The sequence below is a fragment of the Halichoerus grypus genome, chromosome 4 (assembly GCF_964656455.1).
Source record: "Halichoerus grypus chromosome 4, mHalGry1.hap1.1, whole genome shotgun sequence".
In the NCBI taxonomy this organism is placed as follows: Eukaryota; Metazoa; Chordata; class Mammalia; order Carnivora; family Phocidae; genus Halichoerus; species Halichoerus grypus.
Genome location: NC_135715.1, coordinates 154,535,073 through 154,552,639, shown reverse-complemented (window position 1 = coordinate 154,552,639; position 17,567 = coordinate 154,535,073). Strand labels below are relative to the sequence as shown.

General features: G+C 35.7%; 2 pseudogenes; both read left to right on the top strand.

Annotated features, from left to right (window-relative positions):
• The first annotated feature begins 10,828 nt into the window (after positions 1-10,828).
• LOC118525797 (acidic leucine-rich nuclear phosphoprotein 32 family member B pseudogene) lies at positions 10,829-11,741 on the top strand (annotated as a pseudogene).
• A 54-nt stretch (positions 11,742-11,795) lies between these two features.
• Positions 11,796-14,020, top strand: LOC118525799 (elongation factor 1-alpha 1 pseudogene; annotated as a pseudogene).
• The last annotated feature ends 3,547 nt before the right edge of the window (positions 14,021-17,567 follow it).

The window sequence follows — 17,567 nt, the reverse complement described above, 5'->3', positions numbered from 1 at the left end:
TCATGGATGGCCCTAGAAATGTCTAGCATAAATGGGAAGATCTAAAACTCACCTAAAGTTTTGTAGGCCATTAATATTTATATACAAGGGAATGACATGATATATTCTGTGATTCAGAGTCATAACTGTTGAGATTGAACCCCTCGAGGCTGCCTAAATTTAAACTCAAAGTACCCCCACCTCAGCTGCCATTCTCTGCTCTATCTTCTTAGCCCCTTACCTCTTGCCACTTAAGAATTATCCTGTGATGGAAAAGTAGTGTTAGGCTCATCTCAACAAGCTTCTTTCTTTTCAGGTATCTAGCTCCTCAAGTCCTGATTTCCTCCGTATCTCTCTGATGGCTTCAAACAGAAATTTGCTTATTTGTTGGTCTATATTTTGCCCAGATTTTATTGTTGCTTGATTTTGTGAAAAAAAATATAATTTGCAAAAAGTTTCTCTATCATTATCTAGATTTTTAACTGGAAATCCTTCTATTACACTTTGACATTTATTTCTCAATAGATTATGAAATGGGCAGAGATGTATCATTTTTAGGATCCCCCAAATGTAACTTGGAAACGTAGTGATGAAAAGTATATGGAATGAGCTGAAGAAAAAAGTAGTTGGAGAAAAAATAGACAGCAATGGGCAAGATGGAGCATTTAGTCAGGTGTGAAAAACAAGGTTCCTGGCACCTTGGTAAGATGTAAGAGCTGTATATTGTAGAATGAGTTATACTCATATTAAGGTAAATTTAATGGTCTAAAATACCTGTAATATAATAGCTTTCCGTGCTAGGTTAAAAAAATATACTTTCTATATAAATAAAATTCATTCTGTATGTAAAATTCGAATATGTTGGGCACCTGGGTGGCTCAGTCGGTTAAGCATCTGCCTTCGGCTCAGGTCATGATTCCAGGTCCTGGGATCGAGTCCCACATCAGGCTCCATGTCAGCAGGGAGTCTGCTTCTCTTTCTCCCTCTGCTCCTCCTCCCCACTTGTGCTATCTCTCTTTTTCTCTCTCTCAAATAAATAAATAAAATCTTAAAAAAACTGAATTTGTTATATACACTAAATATTTCAGTATTTAAAAGTATTTCATGAGGTACCAAAATCATGTTAGAACTCAATCACCAAAGGGGGAGAAAAAACCAGAACCTTTTTTTTTAAGATTTTATTTGTTTTTATTATTTATTTGAGAGAGAGAGAGAGAGAGCAGGGGCTGGGGAGCAGAGGAAGAGGGACAAGCAGATTCCATGCTGAGTACAGAGCCCGAGGTGGGGCTTGTTCCTACCACCCTGAGATCATGACATGAGCCAAAATCAAGAGTCCAATGCTTAACCAACTGAGCCACCCAGGCGCCCCCAAACCAGGACCTTCTTAAGGGCAATGATACTCATCTCCTAGCAAGGTTAGTGTTGAGATGCTTGATATAGTTGTCACTTTGGTCTGTACTGGCCTCACAAAAATCATGATGTCCTACAACCCTTGCATAGGATATGTCAAATGAACATTAATCCATGTTCTTAAATTTTGGAATACTTTGCTATTAATATAACTGGATTTTTAAACAATACTTCTCATAGCATTTATATTATTGATTCAATAATTTAGCGGAAATAATTAACTGTATAAGTCACTGGACATTTGTTATAGTTGTTGCTGCTGAAAATGCAGGAAAGAAAACATAAGCAGTCCTTGGTTTGGGCTTATTGCAAAGTCAAAATTTTGTATATGCCTTCAAATACAAGATTATTCTCATCTACAAGTTTTGTTTGACTCTATAAGTGACTAAAAAATAAAGAGAGTAGTAATATCCTAAAAGATTTCCGAAGTTTTGATGGATCTTTCTGGAATTCCTAGAGATATTTTATGAGCCTCTCCTGCATCATCTAGGAATTTTTGACCAAGATGACCTTAAGGAAGCTGTCATGAATTTGAGTGGCTGTCCTATGTAAACAGATATACAAATCAAAGCATTATCGAAATGCATTAAATGCTCCATTGCAAAACTTCATGAATCAAACATAGGCTAAGTCACATTGAATTCTGTTTTATAATTGTGTGGTTTATTTACTCTCCTAAAAAATAATAAAAAAACTCTTAAGTATTTAAAAAATCATTAATTTATGGATCCTCAAAAACTTAGCCCTGAGAAAAAATAATATTACTTTCCAAATAATATACAGTTTGGCGAGGAAAAGAACAAACACCCAGGTAAGTGATTTGCTTACCTAAGACCAACTAAAGTGTTAATGTTGGAGAAAGAAACAGTACCTTGATCTGTTTGCTCTGCTGTGTTCACTTGAGCTGATTATATGGAAATAGTAGGACAGGAAAATGAAGAAAAAAAGCAAGTTTTCATTTCAGACTCCAATGATACCTTTTCTAGAGGCACCAGGCTGATCTTTTTAAGACATGTAGTTAAACCATTTAGATTTAATCCAGCATCCTAGGAGTAGCCATTGCTTAAGAGTATGGGCATGTATCAGAAGTAATAGTAGCCAGGAAAAAAAAAAAAATGTTCACACTAATGAAGCAAAATGTTTTGTACATTTTTCAGCTCTCAATTTATATCCCATATTATTATAAGAGTATGTTACTTTAGAATTAGGTATGTTATTAAACATTGTCAAGCTCAACCTTATTTCATAAAATATTGCATCTGGTATTTCAAGGAAGGTTTGTGAAACTTCCTCATTTACTCAGCATGTGGTATAGAGAGTTCTGTTTTAGAAAGCTTTCCAAAAACATATTGTTTTGATACCAATATATAAAAATAGTAATATGCCTCATATCCCCTTGCTTATTGGCTATATTATCTCTCTTATGTCTGGTTATTTTCCTGCAAATCTGAGCATTCAGAAATACTGTTCTATTTCCTTATAGATATTATGTTGAAAAACTGACATAATGCAGCCCAGCAAAACTAATTGTATGATTGTCAATTCACATAGGATAGAGCTACTATTTCTCACTACTCCAGATGCCTTCTCTGGGTCACCAAGGACTCCTTTGTCCCCAACTTCCCATTTAAAGTTAATCCCATTTTAGAGGCTGAGGATATTAGAAGGCAATTTCCAGATATTGAGGATTTCACACTTGAACTAATTTACCAACATGAGTTGGAGGATATCTTGTTTAAATGGAGGAAAACTCCAAATCTTCCTTTGTATAAACCTACACAGTGGATCCTCATATCCTAGTGTGAAACATCAGAAGTGATGTTAAACATCAGAATTGATATAAGGCAAACCTGAAGATTGACCCAACCATTTCTGTCATCATTTATAGCTATGTATTTAAAATTCAGCTATATACATATATAAATATATGTCATATATTTATAGCTATATATTTATAAATATAAACATATAAAATAAATGTTCATCTACTCATCTATTATCTATCTGTCCGTCTATCTATCTATCATTTCCCTGTACCTACTGAATTTAATCACTTAGGAGTACATAACAGACGGCAGTCCTCAGCTCAGGTAAGAGTCATTTGGAACAAACCAGCACAAACATGGTGAGATAAGATTTTAAGATAAGAAAGATTAAAGCAGAAAGTTGAAGACAAAGATACATGTTTAAGTCACTGTGGAGAAAAAGAAAAGTGTAGGAAGACTTTGATCAATGATAGTGATGAAAAAATGAGTAACTTCAATCAGAAACACCCAAAACACGTTATAAGCCTGGAAAAATAAATTACTGAAGCCTGGGCAATTCGGATCAGAAGCATGAAAGTGCTAATAGATATAAATTTAAAAGCAGCCTCGGTCAATCCAGTTATTTTCTGATATTGCAAACATCTTATCTTTACATTTGAAATGGTAATCAAAAAGTACTTCAATCAATATAAATGAAAAAGCAAGATTGGTAAATCTATTCATTTTTTAGTGATACACTAATTTCATTTTTCTCATTTCCAATGATGATCAAAAATACATTGAGAATTAAATTAATTTTACAGATGAGCAAGGTTGTATACATCTGTGTATCATTTGAAGCTATTGAAAGCAATCATGTAATTTTCAGAAGTTCTAGTGTTTCAAAAAAAGTAAAATAATGTTAAGTAATAAAATTCTTTATTACTTTTAAAGCACTATTATTGGTAATAAAAACATCTATATAAGTAAATATATGGAAGGCTGATATTTTTGAACACTTATTGTACATAAGGAACTGTTTAAGGGCTTTGTGTGTTTCATCCTATGGACAACTCTAATAAAGTAGGTAATATTATATTCTGCAATTTTATAGATTTAAAATCTTAGGCTCCTAATATATTATTTGTCAAAGGACACACAACTAGTAAGTAGTGAAGCCAATATGCATACCTAGAGAGACTGGCTCTAGGGTTCAAGCTCTTATCTATTCTATCTATCTAATTTATTCTATCTATTATCTATCTATCTATCTATCTATCTATCTATCTATCTATCTACCTGTGTATCTACCTATGTATCTATCTATCATCTACCTGTATATCTGTTTATCTATCTATCCACCCATGTATCTGTCATGTATCTTCTCTCTCTCTCTTTCTATTATGTAAACCAACTTAAGCGGAGAGCAGTGGTAGAGCAGTTTGCTGAAATTCTCACAACCCAAATCTCTCCCAATGTGAAAAAAGAAATAATTGTCATTTCTATAATTCATTATACACTGACAACTACACAAGAGAAACTCAAGCTAAAGTTTAGAACCTTAGGTAATGTGGAAATAAATAGGAAAATAGAATTTAAAAATGACAATCAGATATTACAGGAAGAGAGATATTAACTTGAGCTAATTCATTCAGTTCTTAGAATTTAAAACAAACTGAACAGGATTATGATTAGCCAGATTAGCCATTGCTTGTATGATCCCATCTAGGTCAGGGTTTCTCAACCTCGACATTATTGGCATTTTGACACAAATAACTATTCTTCCCCAACGTGACATCCAAACATGTCTTCAGACAGTGCTGAGTATTACATGGAGAGGCAAAATTGCCTCTGAGAACCAATGATCTAGAATACTGGAAGGGAATGCCCATGTTTGACGTACCTTGGTGAGGTTTGCTAACATCTGGGAGATTTATAATTACTCAGCCCTTTGACAGAAACTCTGTAAGGCTGGCACAGTCACCCATTTACAAAAAGATCACTTGTAGTGACAATCACACCTTTTAAATGATACAATTTGTTTTGCCCACATAATTGAGAGTTAACTGGCTGTGGTAATTGGTCCAATTGGACATGAATGTGTCCTCAGAAAGAGAAAAATTAAAGTGCTTTCATGTCTGTGAAAATCCCTCTGAGTATGAGAGTGATGAATAATACATACAAGATAAAACATGCTCTGCCTCTGGTTCACAGACCTGAGATCCAAAGAGAGGCACAGCACTATTACAGACTTGCTAATCACCAAACTCAAATCATTTAAGCTTTAGGCCTTAAATAGACCAAAACATTAACTATTAGGCATTAATGACATGAAATTTAACAGGCTGGGAGCTAACAAAAAGTAACAAAAGAATCCATTAAAAAAGAAGGAAGTGAATTTTGAAAGGTATTTTGGCTATGAGTTATTTTTCAGAATTAATTTATATTGTGTGGCAACTTGGATCTTTAGGAACAGTCTTTAAAATAAGACTTAAATTTAATATATAATTTTGTTATTAAATTCTATGTAAGACTAACGAGATGTGGTTCCTAACCTGTAAGACCCTGCAGTTTTTAAGATCTTGGCATTTGTATTAGACATTTAAAAATATATTTTTTTAATTATATATTATATTCAAACCAGTTATCATCTATGTACCCAGATGATATGATGGCAAGTAATATAAGAAAATTAAGGAAGAAAAGCATATTTTATTTTAAAAATGCAATCCAAACAATAGTGTTTGAATAGAATTGAATAGAATTGAATGGAGTTTGAATTGTTTTTGAATTGTAAAAATGCCTTCTAAGTTTCATCTCTGTTACTTCTAAGATATGTGACTTTGAATGACTCACCAAATAATCTTCTGTAAATTGGTGATAATATTTGTCCAATGTATTTCACAAGGTTATTTTGGAAATCATATTAAATGTATAAGAAATCACTAAATCTGTATAAGAATATGTGTAAGAATAAACTAAATCACACTGTCAACTGTAAAACTGATTAGTCTTTTTAGGGCATTTATTTCTTATAGAATCTGTCTAGGGGCACCTGGGTGGCTCAGTTGTTTGAGCGTCTGACTCTTGGTTTCTGCTCAGATCATGATCTCTGGTTCCGGGATCCACGCTATCGGGCTCTACACTCAACAGGGAGTCTGCTTCTCCTCCTCTCCCTCTGCCTCCCCCCCCACTTGCATGTTTCTCTCTCTCTCTGTCTCTCTCTCAAATAAATAAGTAAATCTTAAAAAAATAATCTGTCTAAAACAATTCAGTTGCCCCATGAAAATGAATTAAAAATAATTATTGGTGATCATTCATATCTCAAGGACAATAGATTTCAAATCAAAATGCAGGAAGATAATAAAGTTCCATTTATGATTTGCACAAGGATTGCTGTCAGTCATTTTATAATGAAAGAATATATATATATATATATATACATATATATATATGTCACAATGGCATATATATATATGTATGGCCATGTTTGGTGAGTGAATGTCTTGTTAATGTTTTCACATTTTTGGGTAGCTGTTTTATTGCATATTGCATAATTTTATAGAGATTTATTATTATAATTAAAAATTTTTGATGTGCAACTTTATGTGAATGTGACGGAACAGTAAGTGAGGGACTTTCAGTCTTTGGTTTTATATGTTTTATTTTTCCAGACTTGACATCTTTTACTCAAATAATACATTTTTTAATATGTCAATGATTTTCCTATTATGCTAGGGATTTGAGATCTCTGAGAAAGTTTATCATTTTAAACAATTTCTTCCCCATTTTGCATAGAGTCTACCAATGCCAACAGTTGTTGATGTCTCTAGAAACAGATGGTTTGTGGGAGGATTGTTGAGTGAGATATTCTGCATCATGGTCCCAAGACTGCACAGTTGCTGTTGGAAAGGTTACAGAAATGACAACTGGTATAAGAGAAGTTGCAAACCAGAGAGTGAAAATAGCTAGACAACTGTATGGAGACTATCCAAATTAAAAGACTTTTTGATGAAATCTTGACATTTCTTACAGAAGAGAATGCAGCGATTGCAGGAAGTTTGGATGGTATTAAGGTGGCTGACATATTGGCAATGCTTTTCTTATCTATTCTTTAACAAGTTTCACAGTTCACCCTGAGAATGATGAATATGTGGGAGACTCTTTCTATAGAAGGATTTTTTTTAATGTCCTTGGGTTAGAGATAATGGACTTGTTCATTCCCTTTTGCACATCATGTCCCTAGTTAAACTAAAGGTATTTTTCTTTCATTCAAGAAATTGAATGGTTAAGGAAACATTAAATTATTCTCTACCACTTAATTAACTGAGACATTCTTTATCAGAGAGGAGTAAGATTTGGAAAATGAGATAATAGTGTGACCCTTGAGTTAAAGTAGCTATTCCAAATATGGGGAATTTGAGTTAAGAACACATATGGGACACATTTCTGGGCTTCCCAGTGTTCAGTAGCATCTCTCATGAATGTGTTTTAAGTAAGTCTCTTTCAAATGTCAGCTTAGTACATGTTAACCTGGAGGTGTCAGTGGATATGGCTTGATTTTTTTAACCTTTTTTTTCTTATTTACATTCTATTCTTGCTCCCATCAATAAAAGTACAGTGAATTAAATTGTTAGCAGCTCCCTTCAAATATCTGAGTATTTAAGAGTAGAAGAAAGTACATGGTAAACATACTATTTAATTATCTTATTAAATATGTATTGTTTCTGTTATATGATATCAACTGAATTATACTAACTTAGATTTCAATGTGCAGTAGTGGTATTTGGATCGACACATTTACTTAAGAACAATGAATGAGGGCTCATACAGATGCTATCACTGACCACGTAGCCTAACCAGGATTAGGAAGCTCCCCCCGTCTTTCCCACTTCCTCCTTCCTGTCCTCTATTTTTTGTATCACCTGTCCTTTCTTTTTCCTTTTACTGTGATGAAGACTTTTAAGATTTACTCTTTTAGCAACTTTCAAATATGCAATACATTAGCATTAACTATAATCCCCAAGCTGTACATTACATCTCCATGATTTATTTATTTCATAACTAGAAATTGTACCTCTTGACACCCTTCCATCATTTTGCCCACCCCCACCTTGCCTCTGGCAACCAGTAAATTATTTTTTGTATCTGTGAGCTTGTTTTGTTTGTTTGTTTGTTTGTTTGTTTTAGCTTCCACATTCAAATGAGATCATATGGTATTTGTCTTTTTCTGTCTGACGTACTTCATTTAGCATAATGTCCTCAAGGTCTATCTATGTTATCACAATGGCAAGATTTCATTCTTTTTTTGTGGCTGAATAGTATTCCAGTGTGTGTGTGTGTGTGTGTGTGTGTGTGTGTGTGTGTGTGTACCATGTCTTCTTTATCCATTCATCCATTGATGGACACTTACCCCTTTCTTTCTAATAACCTCAAAAGACAAGGCCAACGCCATGATATGTATTGAAATTTGAAACACATAGATTCAACATATGAAAGAACTAAACAACAACATTCCTCCTCCAAAAAACCCCCCAAAATCCGTAATGGGTCCCTGGTCATACACAGCCTGGGAACGTGTTGGAGAATGTTGGAGTCTATAGACATCAACTGTTTCAGTCAGTACAAGATGCTTTTAAACACCTGTCTGATCATCAATTGATTGGTTTCCTTCAGGGAGTTATAAATGGGAATTTCTGCTCCACCATCCCTGCTTCACCCACAGTGGAATTAAACAGACTGGCCAACGTGATGGAGGTTACAATATATGTTGACAGAAATTCTACTTGAGTTTCTCATGAGATTTTAGTTTGGGCCATTTCATTTATAGCAGACTTTCAAAATTTTCTTCTCCACATATCTCTATGTTAATTTAGGACAGATACACAAAATCATAATGAAGTGAAAGAGGCAAGTGAGAGGGAGGACTTTATTTTGTTTTGTTTTTAAATAAATAGACTTTATTTCTTAGAACACTTTTAGGTTTATACAAAATGGAATAGAAAGTATGGAGAGTTTCCATTTATTGCCTCTCCTCACCCTGCCACTCCATCCAATTTCCTCTAACATTAACATCTTGCATTGGTGTGGTACTTTTGTTACAGTGGATGAATTATTATTGGCATATTACTACCAACTAAAGTCCATTGTTTACATCGGGTTCACTCTCTGTGTTATACATATCTAGGGATTTTGCCAAATGTATAAAGTCATGTATCTACCATTATGTTATCATACAGAATCATTTCACTGCACTAAAAATCCATTGTACTGTATCTATTCATTCCTTCTCCATGATCCTCAGCCCCTGGAAATCACTGATAATTTTATTGTCTCAACAGTTTGCCTTTCCAAAGAAAATATTTTAATTCAAATACCTTTTTATGTTAAATGATTCTTTTTCCTGAAGTATGTTTCAATTTTGCATAGAAATGGCACATAGTTCAAAAAATTATACAATGAATGCATTTGGGAGGACCAGCCATGTTCACATTTGCTTAGGACTTAAATGTGGGAATTTGTGTGGCTAATTTATTTTAAAAAATAGAAAATATGGGCTAATGATGATAATATAGACATAAACTTAATTGTAGCAATTTAAAAATCTTTGTCTCCAGGAAATGCTTTCATTTTGTTGGTTGTTTTTGACTGATTCTTTAGTAATCCAGATATAACCTACAGTGGCAAAGGCTGTTTCTAACCTAAATGTAATAATTGCTACATTTAGTTTATGGTGGGTCCATTCGGAAAATCAATAGTGATCAGAGAAGAGGAGATTGGGGCCAAAGAGTTAAGTGGCAGATGGTCACAAAATAGTTCCTTTACAATACTGAATGACTGAGCAAAGTGACAAACAGCCGTCAGAAGAAGGATTTTTAGATGGGAAACCAGCAATATGATGCTGTTTCAAACTCACAACTGATTGCTTCTTTTATCAAATAACTTCTAATAATTCTCTAAAGAATTTTAAAACCTCTTAAAATTCCCTAAAATATTATACCAGGGGAAGGAGGCTATTTTTGCACTGGCAGAGCTTCCAAGAATGATAGTTTGGCAAGCGAAGCTCTATTTCCTTACTATACGGTACATGGTAATGTTCATTACAACTGTATTGAAATGATCCATTTGGCATAGTACTAAATCTGGTCTAATTCAAAAACGAATTCGAATTTCATAAAACCCAACAGGAAAGCTGAACATACTTTTTTCTTTTATTGACAGTGGTCTTATCATACTTAAATTGCTTTTTTATTTGTATACATAATGCTTAAAGATTTGTCACCACTTCTTTTCTAAAGATTAAAAACATTTGTTATGTTAGAAAATCAATTAGATATTTGCTATATCAAGGATTGAAACTCTACAAGGTTTTGCATGTGAACTGCTTGAAATTTTTCTGCTTTACAGTGCAGATGATATCTGTTTACTTATTATAACATCATTAAAGCTGTCCCCGATTTTGTTAAATAATAGTGCTCAACTCCTTATGATTGCATATCCATTTATTTAGCAGAAAATATTAAAGATCACAAGAAATATTTAAAATACCCATTGGAAATTAAGATTATTATGTACTTTTTTTAAGGTGTAAATTTCAGAAACAAGATACATATATCCTATTAAATGTTAGCATTTGAAAAAAATTAATTATGCCATTTTTTTAGATAACCACAATGTGATTCCCACAATATTATATGTTAGAAAACCCACATAAAAAAGTGAATTGGGGCTCCTGGGGCTCTGCTCAACTGCCTGCACACCGCTCCCAAGGGCCCTTGTTGTGCAGGCTGGGAAGCCTCTCTGTGTTCTGCCCCCACCATCCAAAGTTAAGTTTGAAGAGAGGGAAAGAAGGAAACATAGATATGAAGAGGAAGATCCAGCTGGGGCTGAGGAACTAGACCCCAGCAGCTGTCTGAGAACTTGTCCTGGACAATTGCAAATCATATGATGTGAAAATTGAGGGCTTAACTGCTGAATGTGTGAACTTAGAATTCCTTAGTTTAATAAATGCAGGCTTGATTTCAGTTTCAAATCTCCCAAACTACCTAAATTGAAAAAGCTTGAGCTTAGTGACAATAGAATCTTTGGAGATGTGGTCATGCTAGCAGAAAAACTTCCAAATCTCACACTGCTAAACTTAAGTGGAAATAAACTGAAAGACTGATATCATCTTGGAGCCTTTGAAAAAGTTGGAATATCTGAAAAGCCTAGATTTAACTGTGAGGTTATGAACCTGAATGACTCCTAAGAGAGTGTCTTCAAACTCCTGCCCCAATGGACCTACCTGGATAGCTATGACAAGAGGATTGGGAAGCCCCTCACTTAGATGCCAAGGTGGTTGGTGTGGATGAAGAAGAGGAGGATGAAGGAGAAGATGGGGATGAGGATGGTGAGGAGGAAGAGTTTGATGATAAAAAGGATAAAGACAAAGACAAAGATGTGGAAGGCGAAGAGGATGAAGATGAAGTCAGTGGGGAAAAAATAGAACTTGGATATGATGAAGTTGATGAAGGTGAAGACAATGAGGACCAAGATGCAGATAAAAGGGGGGGAAGAAAGTGGGAATAGAGGAAGAGAGAAACAGATGATGAAGGAGAAGATGATTAAGACCCTGAATAACCTACAAAAAAAGAACTGTTCAATTTTGGTTGGACTGCTCATATGGATTTGGTAGCTGTTTTGAAAAAAAGGTAGCTGTGATACAAACCCCAGGACACCTCGCTACCCAAAGAGCCAAAGAATCATTCTTATGACATTCCACCTTCCTCCATTTAGTCCCTCTTGGAAATTCACCATCCAGCTTGGGGACTTCACCCCAACAAAATTGTAAGCATTGTTAGGTTTTCATGTAAGACTCTTGCAGTAGCATGGAGAGCTGTGATTGGTGAGTAAACCATCTGTGGCTATCAGTTACACCAAGACTGTAATAGCATTTTTACTTTCTGTACAATAAAGAAGCTTTGCAAATAAAATCTTAACATTTTGAAAAGAAAAAAAAAGTTAATTGTAATTGGAACCGAGCTGAATGGAGTTCCAAACCTAGAGTTGGAACATCTCCAAACCTGAAGCTCCTTAAGATACTCAGTGAAAAATAAATTTGTGTGTTTGTGTCTGTGTCTGTGTATTTAAATATATATATAAAATGTATGTATACATCTGTGTATATCAAATGTTAATATATCTGTGTATAAAAGTATGCAGTGATTCTCCCTTGTAGATTAATGTGAGATATTAGAATATTAACCACTTTAGGAATGACATGTCTGAACAAAGAGTCTCTTGACAAATGTCAATAGTATGAATATATGGATACAAAGAGCAGACATAGGCAGTATTTGAATAAATCAGATAAGGTTTACTCATCCAAATGATGAAGAAGTAGGTCACTATAGCAAGATATACAGAGACTTTTTCACAATGGGTTTGCCGCCAGAACACAGGTATAGTGAAAACCACCGCTCAACCTAAACCAAAATGGGAAAGGAAAAGACACATCAACATTGTCGTCATTGGACACGTAGATTCGGGCAAGTCTACCACTACTGGTCATCTGATCTACAAATGTGGTGGGATCAACAAAAGAACTGTCGAAAAATTTGAGAAGGAGGCTGCTGAGATGGGAAAGGGCTCCTTCAAGTATGCCTGGGTCTTGGATAAACTGAAAGCAGAACGTGAACGTGGTATCACCATTGATATCTCCCTGTGGAAATTTGAGACCAGCAAGTATTATGTGACCATCACTAATGCCCCAGGACACAGAAACTTTATCAAAAACATGATTATAGGCACATCTCAGGCTGACTGTGCTGTCCTGATTGTTGCTGCTGGTGTTGGTGAATTTGAAGCTGGTATCTCCCAAGAATGGGCAGACCCGTGAGCATGCCCAGGCTTACACACTGGGTGTAAAACAACTAATTGTTGGTGTTAACAAGATGGATTCCACTGAGCCACCCTATAGCCAGAAGAGATATAAGGAAATCGTTAAGGAAGTCAGCACCTACATTAAACAAATTGGCTACAACCTCAACACAGTAGCATTTGTGCCAATTTCTGGTTGGAATGGTGGCAACATGCTGGAGCCAAGTGCTAACATGCCTCGGTTCAAGGAATGGAAAGTCACCCGTAAAGATGGCCATGCCAGTGGAACCACACTGCCTGAAGCTCTGGATTGCATTCTGCCACCAACTCGTCCAACTGACAAGCCCTTGCGTCTGCCTCTCCAGGACGTCTACAAAATTGGTGGTATTGGTACTGTCCCTGTGGGCCGAGTGGAGACTGGTGTTCTTAAACCTGGCATGGTGGTCACCTTTGCTCCAGTCAATGTTACAACTGAAGTAAAGTCTGTTGAAATGCACCATGAAGCTTTGAGTGAGGCTCTTCCTGGGGACAATGTGGGCTTCAATGTCAAGAACGTATCTGTCAAAGATGTTCATCGTGGCAATGTGCCTGGTGACAACAAAAATGACCCACCAATGGAAGCAGCTGGCTTCATTGCTCAGGTGATCATCCTGAACCATCCAGGCCAGATCGGTGCTGGATATGCACCTGTGCTGGGTTGTCACACAGCTCACATTGCTTGCAAGTTTGCTGAGCTGAAGGAGAAGATAGAGCATCGTTCTGGAAAAAAGCTGGAAGATGGTCCCAAGTTCTTGAAATCTGGTGATGCTGCCATTGTTGATATGGTTCCTGGAAAGCCTATGTGTGTTGAGAGCTTCTCTGACTATCCTCCTCTGGGCCGTTTCGCTGTTTGTGACATGAGACAGACGCTTGCTGTGGGTGTCATCAAAGCAGTGGACAAGAAGGCAGCTGGAGTGGCAAGGTCACCAAGTCTGCCCAGAAAGCTCAGAAGGCTAAATGAATATTATCCCCAATACCTGCCACCCCAGTCTTAATCAGTGGTGGAAGAACGGTCTCAGAACTGTTTGTGTCAGGGGCGCCTGGGTGGCTCTGTCATTAAGCTTCTGCCTTCGGCTCAGGTCATGATCCCAGGGTCCTGGGATCGAGCCCTACGTCGGGCTCCTTGCTCCGCGGGAAGCCTGCTTCTCCCTCTCCCACTCCCCCTGCTTGTGTTCCCTCTCTCGCTATGTCTCTCCCTGTCAAATAAATAAATAAAATCTTTATAAAAAAAATAACTGTGTGTCAGTTTGCCATTTAAGTTTAATAGTAAAAGACTGGTTAATGATAACGATGCATCATAAAACCTTCAGAAGGAAAGGAGAATGTTTTGTGGACCATTTGTTTTTTGTGTGTGCGTGTGTGGCAGTTTTAAGTTACTAGTTTTTAAAATCAGTACTTTTTAATGGAAACAACTTGACCAAAAATCTGTCACAGAATTTTGAGACCCATTAAAACAAAAGTTTAATGAGAAAAAAAAAAAGATATACAGAGAGAATGAACATTGTCTATAGGAGAGAAGAGATTTCTAGCCCCTAAGCCTCAGTAGTGGAAACACAATTCCAAGTGACTTCTGAGTGAGGGTCATATCAGGCATTTTGAAATGAGTATAACTGTTTTTATATAAATCTTGGATAGACTAGCATGTAGTTTTGCCTGGATATATGTTATAGGCCATGTTGCATGAGTCAGAGCAATCTCAGAATTATGTGAAACACAGTATTACTAAGGTATGGTACATGGTATACTCAGTAATAAACATTTTTCATTTATCACTCTCAGTCTCTCCATGATGACACAGATTGGTTCAAATATGTTCCTAAAATACTTTCCTGTTCACTCATTCAGTTATTGTTCACTGGTTCTAGTTATTTCTTTAGCCTTGAACCATTCATTGTCTGTCTTTGCATTTACAGACATACAGGTAACATAAATTTGGACATTCTACCCACCAGTGACATAAACTTGAATTTCAGTTTTTCATTCTTGCTTGATGGGTGTGGGTATTATATACTACTCATTTGTGTAATTCTGTATCTCAAGTTGCCTTTCTTTGGTACCAACTGTTTGTGCCATCTTTTTGGCTGATTTGCATATTGTCCAAACACAGTAGTGTGGGACCAGCCGAAAGACCTGGGAACCTAGCCCTGATTCAGCAAATTCTAGAGCTACCTTTGTGTAAACTGAGTGCTTAGCAGATCTAACTCAGCTTTGCCAGCAGAGAAATGATCCAACACATTTTTCACAGCAACCTGGCAATAGCTTCTATTGCTTTGCTTGTGTTACAAGTTTGAGAAACACTGCTTTAGGAGTGATACTGAAAAGAAATCTTAATTTTAATTTAGGGCTTTGCTGTTCACTGTGTGTAAACAACAGAAACAAAGAAAAACCTAGTTTTGTACTTTGTCTGTCCTAGATCATCGGGACCTCTTTATCTATAGGTGTTTCCCCATGTGAAAATGTAGCATTAATGCACACCCTTGAGAGTTTGGGTGGAGATTAAGAAAATGACTCACAAGATATGAATGTCTGCCACTGTTCGTAGCACATAGCAGATGTTTGTTAAACATGAATCTGTTCTTGAGATCTTTAAAATCTACCTGAGAAGTGTGATCATTTCTGATACTGAAATCATTATGACTTCAGCTGTTATGATAACTGCTCCTTGCACATGCCAGTTGCTCTCAGTCCTTGTGCCTGAACATGAATTATCTACCAATAATAAAAATAATACCCAGAGGAAACTTATTTATGAGCATTCAATGCCATGGACATATCCTAAGCAATTTAAAGGCACCATGGCATTTGATAGTTAGAGCAACATGGACAGGTAGGAACTGTTATTATCATTTCCATTTTACAAATGTGAAAGTGAGATTTTGGTAGTTAAAGGATACTCTAAGTTCATATGCCAATAAGTGTTAGCATTACTTGAACCTATGTTGTCTGATTCCGAATTCCATGCTCACATCCAATAAGCACTGCAACAGGGCCACTAGCCAAGAATTAATGGCTTTTCAGGGAAAGAGGAACAATATATCAGAGCTGCCTAGGAAAAATAAAACTTTTCAAAATTAAAATGTCAAGTCAGGTTTGTTTAGAGAAAAATTAGCTTAGGATTTCAAAGCATGACTTGAAAGAGATTCTCACTTACTTCTACTTCATTTTTAAAATTTATTATATAGTGTTCTCACAGGCATTATCCATTACTGGTAATTTTGCATTCTTTTTTTTATATCCTAGAGTTTAAATGACCCCTTTTAGAACTTATGTCAGTGATAAAAACAACCTTTGTGGCTTTTACATCTCTGACTTTGTGACAAAAGTTTTTTGTTTTTTGTTTTTTGTTTTAATATGCTAGAGGCTTGGAAGTCCTGTATTTCTAAGTTAGATAACAATGTATATCTTCTCTATCTACCCAACTGTTTATGTATCTGTTTATCTATCATTTATCTATTACCTGTCTATCTATTTATCTATCTATCTTTTCATTCTTCTACCAAACATAAATAATAGCAATTATGCATTTAGTTGGTTTTGGGGATCTGACAGCGCTGGCTTCAAATTCTGATTTCCACACCTGCTACGTGTGTGAACTTTGGCAGATGTATTAATTCTATTGCTGCAAAACAAATTATTATAAATTTAATACTTTAAAATAAAACATATTTATTATATCACAGTTTTTGTGATCAGGAGTCCAGGCACAACCTATCTTGGTCCCCTGTTCAGGTCTCAAGGGGATTGAGATGTTGGGGATTCATTCCAGGCCCAGGATCTTCTTAGCATCTCACATGCTTATTGGCAAAATTCATTTCCTTGCCGCTGTAGAACTCATAGGTTGACTTCTTCAAGGGCAGCAGGAAACTCTCTCTGACCTCAGGGAAGGCCTTATTTTAGGCTTGACTCTCAAATCTGTGTTTTCTGATTTGTATATAGATAAAAATGACATATACCTTTTAGGGTTACTTGTGAGTATCAAATGAGACAATAATATAGCAGTGTCTGACACATTATAAATATTCAAATGTTATTTATTTTTTAATTAAAATCCAGCTTTTTTCTTTGTCATCAGAATAATCTGTGTCACCTTCCATTCTAGGTTATAGTTAATACATAATTTACGCTTCTCAATTTCTAGGCAAGCTTTATTAGATATTTGGTTTTATAAATTTTATATGTAAGGAAGTTAGAAAGTGTGGCTGCAGGTATAGGTATGTGTGCAGATTTTCTGTAGTAGAAACATTTTTAGCATCATTGTTTCTATTTTCTCAATTTAGTGGTGAAGATTATGGTGAGGTAAGATATATGAAAATGCTTTGTTAACCACGAAACATAATGTAAATATTAGCAATAAATTTTTTAAAAAGATTTATTTGAGAGAGAGAGAGAGAAAGAGGGAGAGTGGGAGGAGGAAGAGGGAGAGAGAGAATCCTCAAGCAGGCTCCCCACTGAGCGTGGAGCCTGACGCAGGGCTCGATCTCAGAATCCTGAGATCATGACCTGAGCCGAAATCAAGAATCAGATGCTTAACTGACA